Source organism: Channa argus, chromosome 10 (assembly GCF_033026475.1).
Source record: "Channa argus isolate prfri chromosome 10, Channa argus male v1.0, whole genome shotgun sequence".
Taxonomy (NCBI): Eukaryota; Metazoa; Chordata; class Actinopteri; order Anabantiformes; family Channidae; genus Channa; species Channa argus.
In genome coordinates this window covers 24,758,455-24,775,798 of record NC_090206.1, presented here as the reverse complement: position 1 = coordinate 24,775,798, position 17,344 = coordinate 24,758,455, and the positions used below count along the sequence as shown (strand labels likewise).

Below are 17,344 nucleotides of genomic sequence, written 5' to 3'. Positions count from 1 at the left end.
ATTCGTTTTCTTACATTACGAACTGAGTAATACTAGTTGAGTTGTGCTCTTGTGTTTGGAGGACCCGGTTTTTCACACATGCCCATACATGGATGGAAGGAAGGACCTGAGCGCAGACAGAGACAAAATAACTCTGAATGAGGCCATCATTTGACTTTTCCTTCCTGTTTCTTTAATTGTTTGACCTATTTTTAATTGCATTTGGCCATTTTTAGGATTAATTTCTTTTTGGGTCATTTTGGTTCTTTCCATTGATGTATTTGTTTGTTTCGCTTCTGGTCATCTTTCTCTTTTTTTTTTCAAAGTAAGTCCTTAGAGCCTTTGTGTGATGCGCGCACACACCCAACTCTGCTCCATCTCCAGGTGTTGATTCACCTGTTAAAATAAAATTGCCACAATCCTTTTCAAAGCACTCGTTGGCTGTGATCAGTAGCCTATGGATTAACAAAGACACAGAGTCACGTGATTTCATGTGCACAGGTTAAAGTTAAGGAAAAGCTGCACTGCATCAATGCCACTGAAAATATTTTTAGGACCACAAATAAGATTTAAAAAAAAGAAAAACCTGTCTGTCCCTGTGACTCATGAAATCACACATCTCAAAATGCGGGGCGCACAAACATCACAGACCATCGTTATACATACACGCACTGACAGGGAGGGTGAGAGAGAGAGAGAGTGAGATGGAGATGGAGGGGTTTTTCCTCCAGTTCAGGGCTAAAGAGGAGGGACTAGACCAGAGCGGGTTAGTGTCCGCTGTGAGTTCAGGCAGAGCAGCATAACGCGACATCTCCGCTGCCGACTCCGCTCAGTCCGGTCAGAGCCTGCGCTGTCTCAACATCTGCGGGCTCTCCTGAACTGTCCACGAGCCACTTGTGCTGCTTCTGCACGAGGTTTCATCACTTCCCCACTTGGGTCGCTTCCTCACCACTGTCCTCTGCCCGGTGTGCGTGTGCAGGCGCGCACTTCGTCGCCCCTCGCTGCCGTTTGCGCACGGACACATCTTATCGTTGAGCGTCAGCCGCAGCCCCCCCGCTGCTGTACTTTATCTTTTCTGAGGTTCAGTATTTAGTTTCCCTCGGACTGAAGAACAACGTGATTTCGGTTCATGGGGACTTAGTGTCGTGACATGCTCTCAGCACCCGGCGTCTCCACAGCGAAATGGTGAGTTCAATCCGCTTTTATTCCGATCCTTCTCCTGCTGTACGCGTTTCCTGCGCGTTTGTCTCCAGTGTGAGCGGTTTTGACCTCTGCAGATACAAACCAGTTTCTGAAAGGACAAGTCAGCTTGTGGTGTCACTTGTTCAGCTTGTGGTTTCAAGCATTTGAATGTAAAAATGTTTAAAATGGACAAAGAATATTGGCACAGCACCGTAAAATCCATCCACCGGATACGCATTTACAATAATTGCGCATGAAATAATTATTGGAGTTAGTTCCCAAAATGCTCTGTTCTGTTCTGTTGTGGTGAGTTTATTTGCACGTCCTGTTTCACCACACGCGGTTAAATAATCACAAAGTTGTTCTTTTTGCTCTGTATCACTTTGTTGTGTGATTTGACATCCAGGTATAGAAAACCCGCCTTAAATCTAAGCGTCCTGATGTGGATTTTCCTTTTTTTGTTGGTTTAATTCATAACATCCAGGAGGTGTGTGGCAGAGTTTTAGTTCAGTGAGCGTCCAGCGGCTGGATCCTGTAATGATGGGGAATCAGTGTTTGCTTAGAAATTGTGTTTAGTAAAATACAGCAACTAACTTGACTTAATTGATGCGTTTTTATGCATTTTTGCCTCGTTTGTCTAAATTCCTGCTACTCTAATTCTGATGTTGTATTTTCTGTGGGTTTCTCCAAGTTGCTCTGTGACAGAAATTACAGTGAAGCAGTTTCCATTGAGCACTGAATCCTGAATTCTAAAATGAGGTTTCCACTGTCAATGCTTTCTTTTATGAAACAACACAATGCAAATGAAACATGGCAGATTGGGGAAATCTACCCGAGTTTCCTCCCACAGTCTAAAGACCTGCATGTCGGGTTAATTGGTGGCTCTAGATCCACTGCAGGTGTGAGTTGGAGTGTGAATGGTTGTCTGTTGGCCCTGAGACAGACTGGACACCTGCCTCTTGTCCAATGAGAGCATGAGAGCTGGGATTGGCTCCAGCCCCCCTCCCCCTCCCACCAAAAAGCCCTGAGGTGGATAAGATGTTAAGATAATGGATGGATGATTTTGAAATGTTGGGAAAGGGCTTATGGTCAAAATCTCGTTGATTTTTTTTCCGGCTGCTACATTGTAGAGGTTACACTCTAATACCACATTCCTCTAATATTTGTCTTGCTTTTTTTTTTCTGTCTCAACACACAGACACACACTAGACCCACTTGTAAAACATTAATATGCTGTAAAATATAGTAGGCGTTCATTCCATTAAGTTGGCAGCCAGTTGTAGAATCTCTTCATGCCTTTTCGTAATTGAAACTCTGCACTTGTTCATTTACTTTTAACTCACTTTCAAGACCTTTTATTATGGTTATGTAATATTTATGGATCAGAAATGAGGGGGAATCGGCACGCTCCCGATCAAAGGTGCAGATAAAATGTGGCGTTCTGACTGATGCGATGATCGGGAGATCACAGCTGTATCCGTTACACGTCAGTCTCTCCAGCTCGCCCACGACCACTCACAGCATGTAGATAAAGAAGCCGATTGGAGCGCAGCCAGAGAATTTGCAATTTTAAAATCAATGCAAATCACTTCAGGTGTAAGTCATGCATTGGTGTGGGTGTCGGGCTCCTCAGACTGGCTCTAATGCACGTCCTTCTCTTTGCTCTGGAACAAAACACTTCATGTTCTCACAGGGGCTTCAAGAAAACATCACGTGTTTTTTTTTTATTGTTATTTTTTTAAATATCTAAGAAATAAATAAATAGTTGCTGAGCAGCAGCAGACAGTCTCCCATTTTACTTTAATTGGGTTGTGGATGCGAATCTCTCCGCCCACACTTTAATAAGGAGACTCTCTTCTCCAGATGTGCTTGTAATTATATCAACTTTTATTGCTTAGTTTTTTTTTTTTTTTTAAGAGTTCTGTATACAATGTTAATGAGCGTGTGGGTTCCAGAGTGTCAAACAGGGATTGCTTGGAAACATGCATGTGTTAATGCTTATATTTATATCCCAGTATTTGCATGAGGACTGAGGATTTGTCAGCAGTGGGTTGTGAAATAGGGAATACAGAAAGTCTGTTTTACTGCAGAGGCACAAGGTGTGAACAAAGTCATTAATCCTTTTTTTATTTTAACCCAAGTTTACAAATCTCTTTTATGTAAAACCGATCAGATGTTTTGCAGAAAACATAACTGCTATAACCGATTGTCAATCAAACATTAATTTGAATCAAACATGTTTTTTTTTGTCAGTGCGTCAGGAATTGTGAGACAAAATCAGGTGTGGAAACTCTTCATTTGGGGAAACCCTGAGACGAGGTCCTTGGTGTAGGCTGGGGAATGTCTCATGATCACCCGGGAGTAGTTTAAGTGGAGAGGACATTGGACTACACTCCTAAAGATGTGACTTAATGGGAACATATTTAAGGAACTGGAGAAGCTTCCCCTTATTTGAGGATTTTAAGATTTTCTTTGTCATATATGGTAGATTTTATAATGTTGGCTTGATGAAACAAAAACTAAAGATGTCACTTCTGGCTTACAGCTGAACTGAGCATCACTTGCAACCCGAATTTTTAAATTTATTTATTTATTTATTTTATTATTTATTTATTATTATTTTAGCTGTAATTTGTTCCAACAGCTTTGGTGAATAATATCTGTCCCTTTCTGCTTTGCAAAATGCTCAGTTTATTTATTTTCCACCTCAACAGTGTTTCTTGCTGAGCATGTGGAGTGTCTGCTGGAAGTATTTGTGTTTTAGAGGGTTGGTAAATGTGGTTGGACTCTAACTTAATGGATGAGGATGCCACAACAATGAGGGGAAATTGATTGAAAGCTTCACAAAGCTGCAGAGTGAGGCACTGATTATTACTAATGTACATCTATAGAGAGCTGAAGTTTGAATGCTTTTTTATATATATATATATATATATATATATATATATATATATATCTCTACAATCTCCACACTGATTCAAAGACAGATGTGGTGTTTACACTGGGACACTGCACAGATTGTTTCTGTCCTGTAACACCCTGCTGTTCCTGCAACCACTGTGCATGTACATATAAGATACATTTAGTCAGTACAACAATCTAAAATTGATCCTGGTATCAAGGAGTTTGACAACATAGACTGGGACACAAAGTACAGAACAACCGGACATGCAGCATTGTCTAACTCAGTGTGCTGACATTTAGCACTTTGTCTTTATGTACATTCAGAGTCCTGATGACCAGGGCTGCACACACTGCATTACAAAAGTGGACCATGGGATTCAAAATAACAGTCTCAAAGTAAGTAATGACTTTTAGAGATGTTAAGCCGTGAGACAAGGGTCCTCAGAAATGTTTGTACTTGTCTGTAATATGCTTAACGTTATGACTTGGTTGCAGAAGCAGACAACAGCCAAGTCAGTGTTCTACAAATTATGTACATTTGCCAATATTCTGCATTATTGATTTTGTGTTGGGCAAACACAATGCTGACCAGGCTTTTCTGGGCCACACTACTTGGTGTGCTATCCATCATCCGTGTCTTGCAGGGATGTGTAAGAACATAAGCCAGGAGCATCTGGTTGTAGACAAAGAAGGAGAATTACCAACCTCTGCAGGAAGTAGTAGATATTAGGCAGGTGTTTTTAAATTCAGCAGAAGTTGGATGTTAAGGCAAACATGTTGGGCTTGAGTGGATAAGTTTTGACAAAGCATTGGTCCAGGCCTTAGTCTAACAGGCCTGGCATCCACAAACATTTCGAAAAAGTCGAACGTCTTTGTTGGAGCTGTCTGATCTCACATAAGCAGCAGGTGTATGTAGTTATTGGCCTGTCTCACACTTGTTTAGAAGCAGGCAGTGTATATTTGTAACCCATTGTCATAAACAAGCCATTTGTCTGTCCCCAAATGTCATTTCCAATTATGTATCAGGTGCTGTTGTCTCATCGAAGCAGTGGAATCAATAATTTTCAGGACTTAATTGAAAGCTGATTAGTTGAAAAAATTTGAACACTAGAAAGAACTTAGAGTATAGAACTGGAGAAAAAGGATTAGTGATCCCCAGTTACTGTAAACATGCATCTAAAATCACGTGGACGTAGGGTCAGAAGCAGGCTGGATCTCCGTTTGACCTCATCCTTTAAATGTTCCATTCAGAAGCCATGAAGTAATAAGAGATCACGTGTCCAGTCAGCTGAAATCTTGAATATAATAAAGTCATGGAATTGCAAGATTTTCACATGACTGCACATGAGATGGCTTGCGCACACGAGAACACACATATTTTCTCTGACTGCTGCTTAGTGTGATCAAAAGACCAGACAGCACTTGAACACTAGAGATGGCACGAAGGAGGGAAAACAAGAGAAAATAGAAAGACCCCTTTGAGACAGTCAGGATGTGAAAGTTTGTCTCCTTAAAGATGAGTAATCAAAGACCAACTTGTTGCTGTTTTAGTACCGACAATAAAAATTGTGAGACATTAGCATATATTGTCTTATATGATGCTATATAAATGAAGTTTGGATTGATTGATTCATACAAATATGATTTACTTCGGACTTGGAAATGAACTAAAAAGATGCAGCCTGCTGCAAATGAAAGCCATCCACAGGTGGAAAAAAGACCCCAGGGACAGTATAAGGATTACGTTGAACACCAGATCGAACCGCAAAGAACGAAGTAGTCAGACCAAGTATCATGTGAGAATTTAATAAATCTGTTTTTGATACTTATCAAGTCAGTACGTCACTACACTTGCAGCTGAATTCTGTACAAAGTGGACACACTCAGACACAATAATTCAAACATGTTAATCAGTGCTGGGCTAGAAATCATCTGAACATTGTTGAGCAGCATCGGATTCTGATCCACTCAGCCTGTCGCGTTCATCTAGCTGCTGAATAGAGGTAATTACTTCCAGCCCCTGACGAACTTCGCTGTCAGATCGGTTTCTGAATGAATGTTCAGCTAAACACACACCGAGGCTCTAAATCCTGCACAGGTTTCAGACAGTTTGGGATGAATCAGTGATGACGAGGGTTAAAAAAATAGAGGAAGTTTATCAGCATCAGCGTCTGCATCACTGTGTGTGTGTGTGTGTGTGTGCGCACAGCAAGCTGGTCCACTTTGATGTCTAACTTTCTGCGTCACACTATAAAGATAGTAGGGTGAGATTAAACAAGGAATTGTCTTTGAAAAAACAGACGGGTCAATGGAGGGGAGTCGGGTCAAAGATAGTGTGAGCAGCGCTTCTTCTGATGCATTATGTAACAGGACTTGGCACAATTTCCTGTGGCACAAGCTGAATGTCTCCAAATTGTCTTGTTCAGTGTCAGTGTTAAGATGAGCAGCAGATCATTAGTGCAGAAGGTGGAAGCATTAAATGTTGGACTCTTTTGTTTAATAAATTATTTAAAAAGGCCACATTGTGCATAATTTGAGGTTTAACTGTTTAATCTGGGGCTCTACTGAAATACTTCTGGAGGATTTACAGTCCGAAAACCCATTAAGCAGTTCTTCTTCTTCTTCTTCTTCTTCTTCTTCTTCTTCTTCTTCTTCTTCTTCTTCTTCTTCAGCTCTGGGCTTTTTAAGCCCCAAGGTCCATTTGCTGCTGAGTTAACAAGTTCCAGCTAAAATAAAATCTCCTGCACTCTGCCAAGGTTGTTGGAGATGCTCTGCATTTACTGCTAGTGTCAGTGTGAGGTCAGCTAATCGCTAAAAGATATTGTAAGGCATGAATTTCTCTCGATGGCAAACAACATACTTTGTGATTAACTGTTAAGGTCTTGTTGGTTATTTTTATTAAGGATGCCCCAATGCCGATACATTTATATGTATATATAGTAACTAGAACATTACCTGAAATTTGCTTTTTTCCAAAGTTATTTTACCTTCATATTGTGGTGATTGTGGTAGTTTGGAGAGGAGCTGAGGGTAATGAGAGGTCATGAAGAGTATGGATGTGTGCGCAAGAGAGTGACAGTGGACGACAGGAGACACACACAGCGAGAGAGACGGTGGAGAGACGCTGGTTCGGAGAAAGTATTTATTTTTGGTGTTTCCCCTCAGGCAGTCGGAGGAACAGAGACAGATTGTGTTTGAGCAGAGACAAATTTTCATCAGCCAAAGAAAACCAAGTTTCATAAAAAGCAGGTTAGAAAATGATGCAACCCTATAAATACATGGGTTTTAGTTTGTTACAGACATTTCCCACAGTATTTGTCAGTTGTGTGTGTGTGAATAGTACAACATGTTCCCAATGTGAAAGACACAGGCTTTGTGCACAAAGACGCACAGTGAATCAGAGTTAAATGTATAACGTGTGCATCAGGTGAAGGCTGTTCTGTAGCTCCTGTCGTCAGCTGTATTGATTGAAACTGAAGTTTATCTGTTGTGTTACACACACACACACACACACACACACACACAACACACAAAACACATCCCAAATGTCAAAAATGAAGATCGAAACCTGAAAAACTGAAACTCCTCCAGAGGAGACACGATGCCAGACCTTAAGTGCATTCGGCAGACTTTTAAGGGCAGTTCATGCTTTCAAGCGCCTGTATGTCCAAAAGGTCTGCGTGACATAAACTATGGCATAAATAAGTGTGTGTGTGCTTTATTCCAACCATGTACCATGTACCATTTAAACCATGTAGAAACCATGAATTGGCCTCCCACCTTCGAAAAGCGCCACAAAGTGGAAGTAGACATTATGACCGCGGACATAAAAGTTAATTCAACAAAGGTTAAAGGCAGGTGGCAGTTCAAGCTTTCGGTTTTATTTTTAAACCATCTTTACAAGCTTGAACGCTTTACACTGCTTCTCATTCACCTATTCGCACACACACTCACACACCGATGGGGGAGCTGCTATGTAGATGGCCAACACTCACCAGGAGCAACTAAGCTTGAGCCACAGTCGCCCGAAAATATGCAATGTTATATCCTCCTCAAATCTCTTTGGGTCCCCTTTTCAGCAGCGTTCGTATTGTTTCAGGCGTCATTTTAGCCCACAACAAATATGATATATGGTACAATGACTTTGCATTGTTTCGCTGTGACATCACAAAACGTTTATAAAAGGAACAATTGTCGTGTGGCTTTGATGCGGGTTATATGTTCTGTAAAGGTAGTGAATCTGACTAAATTTCAGTATTTCACCGCTTTCTGAAACATTGCAAACCAAAAGCACAGTGGACAATTAATGTTTTACACTTTTTGTTTGCAGCGAAATAAATTGTTCATTAGATCGTTTACCACTTTTTCTCTGAACTTAATTCACTAAATCATATTTCTACCTCGTGAGCAGCCTCCTCTTGTATCAACTGAAAGATGAACAATTGGGAAACTCTGCACCAGTGCATTGCTGCTAATGCTTCGTTAGCTGCACAGGCTTGTAAGGTTTGTGTTATTGGAGTTAAAGTCCTGTGTGTGTGTGTGTGTGTGTGTGTGTGTGAGCTGGTTGTCAGACGGTAAGTCATGCCAGATGTGAGCATCAGCTAAGTTCCCAAATGTGAGGAAAGCAAATGTCCTCCTTCATATTTTATCCATGCAGGCTGCAGGCTGCAGGCTGGTGAAGTCGACCTTCACCTCCAATAAGACTCAGGCACTTTCTTCAAGCTGAAACACAGGCAGCGTTCCATGTTTTGTCTCAGTATTTGCTTGTCCCTGACTATTGATTTAGCATTTTTTGGTTGCATTTCTGCACGTTATCTGCAGGGTGTTTTGCTGTTGTGACAATTACGTAAACTATCCTTTTCTTGCCCTGTTCCTCTTTAGCTGTGTGGGTTTTTGTTGTTCTGCTTCTTTAAGTAGTCTTGTTATTAAAGCAGGAAGCTGTAGAGCTGTAGAGCTAGAGCAGTTTTTAGAGACTTAGAACAGATCTTTTTTTCTGTCCACTTGTGTGACGGTGGAAGGGTTGTCGACTTAAAAAAATAGGTCAGATGAGGACAATCTTTTATTTATTTCTTTATTAAAGTAAGGTGGTTGTACAAAATTATGAAATTGTGATTTCTAACATTTTCTGGACTAAAATCACTTAATAAAGAAAATTATTAACTAAGATAATAATTAGTCACAGCCTTTCTATCTTCCAGTGAGGACACTGAGATTCAGGCTAAATTCACAAATGCATCATCTTCTCAGTTTTTCCTGTCTATTCAGGTAGTACTGGGTGATATGATCCAAAATCTGTATTCATGTGTTTATCAAGACACTTTTACAGTAGATCACAGTATTTGTTTTTCTGCATGTCTGGACGTTGTGTATTCTACTCCCAGAAATGTGTGTGTATGTGTGTTTACATATACAAAGTATTCAGAGATACGAGTGATGTGACAGTATTGCAGTACTTGAAAAATTCCAGTTGTGTCTAAAATTATAACCAGTGTAATAGTTTAACTGCAATACTGCCCAGCACCACCTTGTCCCTTCAGTGGTTACCACAGGAGAATGTGTTCCGCACATTGATTTTCTGTTTTTATACCGGATGCCCTTCCTGCCACAACCCTCCGATTTCATCCGGACTTGGGATCTGTACCAGCTTGGCCCATGATGGCTAGGTGGCGCCACACCTGGTGGGGTGGAATTTAACACCCCAGCCATTTTCATCCCAACCTTGATACTCCACCTGGATAGAGCCACCAGGCCCCCGCACCGTGGTAAACCATAAAAACGCTATATCCGATGAAGGGAATCCTAATAGTGACGGGTCTGGACGTCGGTTTGATTATGATTTGTCACTTTGTTTCTGGCTCAGATGCTGAATAATAAACGCAAACCCCTCTGGCTACCCCTCAGTTGATTATTTAGAGGCTGCTCACCCACAGTCAACAAATCCATTCTGAAAAGGTGAAATGTCTTGTAGGTTTTGAGCCACAAAGAGAAGACCTGAGTGTCTGACATCTTTCATAAAGTCATGCTTGAGAGCCGTTGTGTTCACTCACACGGAAAATGCACTGTAAGACGATGATGTGACACGAGCAACGATCCATGATCCCCCTCCATTTAAGCAGAGATACTCACCCAGGGGAGGAGGAGTCCATCTCAACTTTGACTCTAACAAGCTTCTCACATCAGACCCCAAAAGCCAAGCGGAGCAGAAAGGAAGCACAGAGGTGAAAAAATGCTGGAAAAAAGCAGCAAGAAAAAGCCCAAACTGCCACCTGAAAATTCTGTAGCTGATAAAAATAAATGTTGCAGCTGTGAAATGCTCCACGAGTCAGAAATCTTATCAACTATTTGTACAAAAATGTGCAAAGATGTTTTCTTAGTTGTAATAATTGGCTGTTGTCACTGAACCACAGAGGCTTGTTAATCAGAATGTGATGCTTTTTCTTTTAGGAAAATGTAAAGAAACTCTCATGACTTTACCCTGTTTGGATTTGGACGTGCACTCACACCACTGTTGGACGGAAAATAGAGAGAAGACTTTGCTATTTTTAGACCTTTACCACTATGGGAGCAAAACTGTGTTGCTTGGCCTGAGGGTGAAGCCAGAGAAATGAGGTTGGCACAGCATTCATTAGAAGATGCCTTAGACTCTTGAGCTTGTTGGGCTCAGCTTTACTTTTCATGAGTTTAAACTGGACTTTGCCAGCACTGTGCTGGGAGTTTAAGGCTGCTAGTAGAAGTTCACCTCTAATTGTTAAGATCACTCGTGTGCTAAACATGAAAATGGGTCGTCTTTTTTTCATTCTGTATTATTTGGGGCAGCACGGTGGTAGAGTGGTTTGCTTTGTCGCCTCACAACTAGAAGGTCCCCGGTTTGAATCCACCTGCCAGCTGCAGCCTTACTGTGTGGAGTTTGAATGTTCTCCTTGTGCCTTTGGAGTTTCCACCGGTTTCCTCCCACAGTCCCAGGACATGCGTGTTGGGTTACCTGGTGAGTCTAAATCACCTGTAGGTGTGAATGTGAGTGTTAGTGGTTGTCTGTCTATGTCTGAAAACCACTGGAGAGCTGTACAGGCTGGACCCTGCCCCTCACCCAGTGGCAGCTGGGATATGCTCCAGCAACTCTGAACAGGGTTCGCAGTTACAAATAATAGAAAACGATGGATATGATTTATTATTACAGTTTATACATTTAGTTTTGGAATCTTTGTCTGGTTTTGTGTATTTTGTATCTGTTTTTCACTGTTATATCACATATGTTTGAGCTACTGGAGCCTTTAGTGGCTAATAAAGACTCAGATGGCTTAGGATCCTCTGTCAAAGTGGTTCATGCCTGTTTGACCTTTGTGGCTTGTTCGGAGTAACCTACTGTTCTAGTTGCTTCTAGCAGTAAATTTAACATGTTACTTTTTACTCATAAAGCAACAGTTTTACTAAAGGAAACGTTCTTTCTGAGTAGTGTTGGACATATTTGGTCTACACTGGACCAACTGTTTACCCAGACACTTTAAAGAGACCAGGAGTCAAGTGCTGAGCTGTTTGTTTTACATCCATGTTTGACCAGTGCCAAAGAGAATGTGTGGCAGGACCAACACCATGTCTGAGTTTCTGGATTTTTATTTAGAAAAGTTGATTGACACATTTTGTAGACTGGACTTTTAATGAGAAACTTAGGCCTGTGTTAAAAAGCCTCCCTGAGAGCTGTTTATATCCAACTGGTTCAACCAGCACACAGTGGGGCTCTTACTGGTAGAGAAAGGGAGAGGAAGGTGCCAAATACCGAAGCAGACTTTTAAACATATCTCTTTTCTATATTAGTCAACTTTCTTGGAATCGGGGGGTGAGGTATTTCTCCGAAACACGAAGCTGCATTTGTGGAAAAAGTGTTTTGCCTTTTTGAAAGAATCAGAACAGAAACCAGCTGGGAGACAGAGCCAAAGCTCAAGACAAAGACAGAAATGTAGAAAAAATGTTCTCCCAGCGGTTGTTAGTCCAGTTTGTCTGTTATGTCAGAAAATAGCCAACGTTGGACACCTGCTCATTTTTGACCATTTTGCACAAAGAGAACTGTGGTGAATTATTTGCCACCTGGGGGCTTTAAATTGCCCATAGGGGTGAGTGTGAGTGTGAATGGTTGTCTGTCTGTGTTTGCCCTGAGATAAACTGGAGACCAGTCCAGGGTGGACCCAGGGTGGATAAGCTCCAGCCCCCCCCCCCACTTTCCGAACAGGATGAGTGGTTAAGATAATGGATGGTTAATCTGCCTCAATAGCACTTTTATCCAAAGCGCTTTACAATCTTGTTTCTCATTTACGCACACACACACACACACACACACACACACACACACACACACACACACACACACACACACACACACACACACACACAAACTGCTGGTGGTGGCTGCCATGCAAAGTGCTCACCTGACCCACCAGAAGCAGCTTGGGGTTCAGTGTCTTGCTCAAAGACACTTCGACACGTAGCCAGGAGGGACCTTGATGCTGAGGGGTAAAGTGCCACCACTTCAATCTTATAATATTTTGGAAGCTACAGCCCCAAAGAATCTTTTGCCTGTAAATGGGCTGCCAACAACTCCAGTTTGTCTATTATGACGGAAAATAGCCAATGTTGGACATCTGCTGCTTTATGACCATTTTGCACATAGAGAACTGTGGTGAAATACTGTTGTTTGCAAAAGCAAGTAGCAGAATTTGTTTGACATTGTCTTTCAACATTGTACACGCACACACGAGTGCTGATGCACACAGTCATTAGAGGCTGCACAAACTGGAAACGCTACTTTTCTTCGTACCTTGTGCCATCTCTTGGGGAGATAAACATGTAAATCTTCAGGAAACTCAGTGGAGGGAGTGAGATGTAGCTGAGTGATATGATTGCGGTGGGAGCCCCTGATGAGTAAACACACCGCAAGTGCAGGAAAAGTGTGTGTGTGTGCTTATGTGTGTCTTTGTATGAGTTTACACACCAAACATATCCAGATATATTTGTTTTCCTGTACACTACATATATGTTTACAACTTCAAACATGCGAATATGTTGATCATCGGTCTTATTGGGTTGATGCAGATGAGTCTGCACGTGTCCCTGCACCTCTAAGTCTTTATGACTGTTTGCATGTATAGTGTGTGTCTGTGAGCTATCTCGGTTGTGTTTTTATGCATTGACAGTGTATCAGGTAGTTGACACCAGTGAGTTTATTAACTGCTCTTTTGTTGACGCAGCAGCTGGTCAGCTGGTGATAAGCAGCTCTTCCAAGTCTCCATTAGTGATGCTGCAGCAGAGGCTGGTGCATGTTTCTCTAAAGACAGTCAATCAATCAGTGGATTCTCATTGAAAACGGTTGTTTTCAGTGCGAATAAAAGTTAAAAACAAAGATTCACTTGTGCAGGACTGATGATTTTAGAGAATGACTGGAGGGTTTATCCTGATTTGCATTATCTAGTGAGATGTGTTGCTCTCATCTGATTTATTTAGTTGTAGTTTTCCATTTACACACACAACACATCTAATTGGGATTTTTCTGCATATTGATATCAGAATCATATTCTATCGAGGACCAGCATTTATTCTTGTTTTTAGAAATTCTAAAGCTGTAAAACTTGGTACTGCCCCAATAGAAAGCAGCATATATGTTGTTGCTTTTGGTTTCTTCTTTAGTGGCTTCACGATCCCCAGTGCAGCTAGAAACACACTCAAAAGTCTGAATCATGTATTCAGAGATATGAACAAGCAGATGCCTTTATGCTCATTGTAAACCCACTTTTTTGCATTTATTCACTCGATAAAACACAAGGACTCTTAAATGTTGAAGCATTTTCATAAGGGTATATTTTAATGTCAACAGTCTCTGCTGAGCCTTTTTCTTTTTAACTAACAGCTAAAAAACAAAAGTCCTTGACTTTAACCAAACAGTTCTTCTTGTGGCCGGAGCCAAAGTACAACAGCAGATAGATTGACAGGAAAAAGTGTCTTTAATGTTTATCTCGGATGTTAAAGAAGTACCTACTAACGAGCATGTGAAATCACATGACCTATACCAGTAGGTCAGTAAGCAACTGGAGATTCTTCATTAACTTTATTAACTGACCGCTTGCTTATCTCCCTGCCCTCTAATGGATGACTTTGATTATGTCCATCAGCTGGAAGGTGACGGGCATTAATGATATGCTCAGTAATTATCTCCCCAGGTGAACATGAGGAATCAGGTTAATAAAGTCAACTTTTAATCAGGAATGTATATTAGAATTGTATATTTTCCATCAGTGATGCCGCCGCTTGCCAGATTGTAAAACAATCACAACAATAGAGGCATTAGTGAGTTGTGAGCAAGCTGTACTATTTGCAGCATATAGTACTTTTAAAGTTTGTTTTCACCATACTTTCAATCATAAGATTTTAAAGGTTGATTAAAACATTGTGAAGATTTAGATAATTTGCACTGAATGAAATTGTTGCAGTGTTTTGTGTATAAAATTAGATTTTGAGAACACAAATGTATAAATAATCCAGTATTCGACTGTGGCAAAGATGCAATAATTTAAAAAAAGAAGAGCCTAGCCTTTCCAAAAAAAACATGAGTATCAGGTCGTCTGTATTTCCCGCAATAAACTCAGGCCCATATAGGTTTGCCTAAATTTCAAAGCGCCTCCTCCTTGGAAAGTAACTGAAGAATTTTTAGCTGCAGAAGGGAACTGCTGAGTCCTGGCAGCTGGGAATAAATGGCAGCAGTAACTAAATAATGAAAAATGTGCTTAGTTTGAATAACGTTTGGAAAAAATAAGGTGATGTTTGCGAGGCAGACAAATCAGTGGATCAGTGCACTATGTGTCTCCTGGCTTCATTCTACATTCACCCCTCCTCCCCCCTAAGGCAACATTATTAGAAAAATCTTCATAAATTTCCATTGCTATGCTGATGATACCCAGTTATATCTATGGAACCACATTAATAAAATCTATTAATCGAGCTTCAAGGATGCCTACAAGACATAAAGACCTGGATGTCCCAAAATTGTTTACTCCTAAACTCAGACAAAACTGAAGTCATAGTATTTGGGCCCCAAAAGCTCAGAAATATGATGTCCAACCATATTGTAGATGTAGATGGCATAAGTCTGGCCTCCAGTACTACTGCAAGCAGCCTTGGAGGTATTTTTGACCAGGATTTGTCCTTTACCTCACATATAAAACAAATCTCTAGAACAGCCTTCTTCCACCTACGGAACATTGCCAAAATTAGGAGCATCCTGTCTCAAAGTATCGCTGTCTTTCTTGTTTTGTTTCTCTCTTTTTGATAGGACGAGTTGTGCACATTACAGGCCGTGCAGAGGAAAATGAAAAGGACAAATATAATAGGGTAATTACAGACTTCAGAGAATTTTGCAAAAGGAAAAAAGGGGTAAAAGTAGGCAAACTGCAAAAGGGTAAGAGGTGAATGGAAAGTATGTTGGAGAGAAGAGACAGTAAATGTTTGGTGTCCTAGTTGTGTGCAGAGCCAGTGCACTTTGCCTGGAAGGGCAATGCATGTGCCTGGATGCACCAGCTGGACTAGCACTTCATCTGAGAACAGGGCGAACAGTCACCACCCACATCCAATTATCTGCTCTCACATGAAAAGTGAGGGAGGGATCTGAGACTAGAGGGGAGAATTAGCCTGAGGAGAGCTTGACTCTCTCTGTACTGTAGGACTCTAGAAAGGAGGGGGGACAGACAGCACAAGATTGCTGGAGCTGACACTTCACCATCAGGCCATGAACGCCCATCTACAAAGTGTCGGAGTATTTACCTTACGTTGGGAGGTTGGTGTGAAGTCATCAGTTTATCCTGGCAGGGCTGTCTGGGAAGTCAATAACAGCAAGCTGAGATGGCACCGTTAAGACCTGAGGACCAGGCTCTCTGAAGGAAGCACACACACACACACAGTCTGAAATCCCAGCATGCATTTAGTCTTACGTCTTTAGTTTAAACTGTCACTCATTTGGACTTATGGAGGAAGCTCTGCAGCAGGTAGATCAGTGTTCAGAGGAGCTAAACAGTGTGATGCTTAAGCTCATAGCACGTACAAATACAAATACATAAACAGACTGATCATATTGGAATGTGTGTCTTTTTTAAGGCCCTTGGTGGCTGGGCAAATCTGAACCTGTGGTCCTCTGCATCCCAACCCAATGCTCTACCACTGAGCCACTGGGCCCTGTAAAAGTGCAGTTTATTTTTTTCCACCAGGCTGAAATCCTTTCTCAATGTGAGCTTGTACATTTTTAATTGCAATTCATTCCATGTGTGTTAATGCCTGCAGTAACATGCATTTTTCCCTGACCACATAAGATCACACATTAATTTACACTAAAAAGACTGTTCCGGCGGTGAAAATAATGACATGGAAAGCCTGGAAAATGTATGTTTGCTCAGACGGAGTACAAAATGAATGAATCTCCTTTGATATTCGTCAGTTTCTTATTCTTGGAAAGCTGAACACAACCAAACAGAAGTCTGGACAGACACTCAGATTCTCCTCGGTTCGCTCTCAACTGCTGAACTAATTATCCAGATTAATGCAGACTCCATTCTGTTTCCCTTAAGAGGCTCCAGTTGAATTCAAAGTAAATAAAGTTTTAATACGTGCACTATTTCAGTCAGAAGAAAAACATCCATTAGATGGTAGATGGTTTTTGTCCCACCTGCATGCTGCTGTACGTAGATCAAATTGAAAAGCTCAGTGGGAGGGATTATTTTTTAGCTGTGCTCCAATAGGAAATGACTAAAAAGGACATTTTCACCATCACACTGGGTTCGTGGAAAAACTTAGTTACTGATATATTAGCTGCTGACTATCTGGTAAATTCATCTTGTGATTGAACAGTGGGACATTTGTGACCTGAGGGACGTTTGGTTAAAAAAGGATCGATATTTCCTTTGTGTATTTTGATCAATTGCAGTGGTTTACTAATTAATGAAGTAGTAAAATAATTTGTTACTGTTTATGAACAGATTTGCCATTAAGCAGTAAACTGTTATGACTAGAATAGCACTTGAATAAATAAACACAACTTTAATAAATACACAGTTTATATCAGAAGTGTAATAATCCCCCCCAAAATAGGAATATTGAATATTGTTAGCTTGTAGACATATGGTAAAAGCAGAGAAATAGCAGCGAGTATTTGGCATGTTAAACAACAATTACCTTTTGTAAAATGGTTAAAAAAAGTTCCTGTAACCTGATTAATGCCATTACTTTTGTCATTAACTGATTGAGATTT

General features: G+C 40.9%; 1 protein-coding gene across 4 annotated transcripts in view; it reads left to right on the top strand.

Annotated features, from left to right (window-relative positions):
* The first annotated feature begins 660 nt into the window (after window positions 1-660).
* htr4 (5-hydroxytryptamine receptor 4) overlaps window positions 661-17,344 on the top strand; it is a 139,588-nt gene continuing 122,904 nt past the window's right edge. Inside the window, exon 1 of one of the 4 annotated variants that reach the window (XM_067519284.1) lies at window positions 661-1,164. The gene's annotated coding sequence lies outside the window, so the exon portion shown is untranslated. The remainder of the gene's footprint in view (window positions 1,165-17,344) is intronic. The other 3 variants (XM_067519287.1, XM_067519285.1, XM_067519291.1) reach the window with 3 other exon arrangements.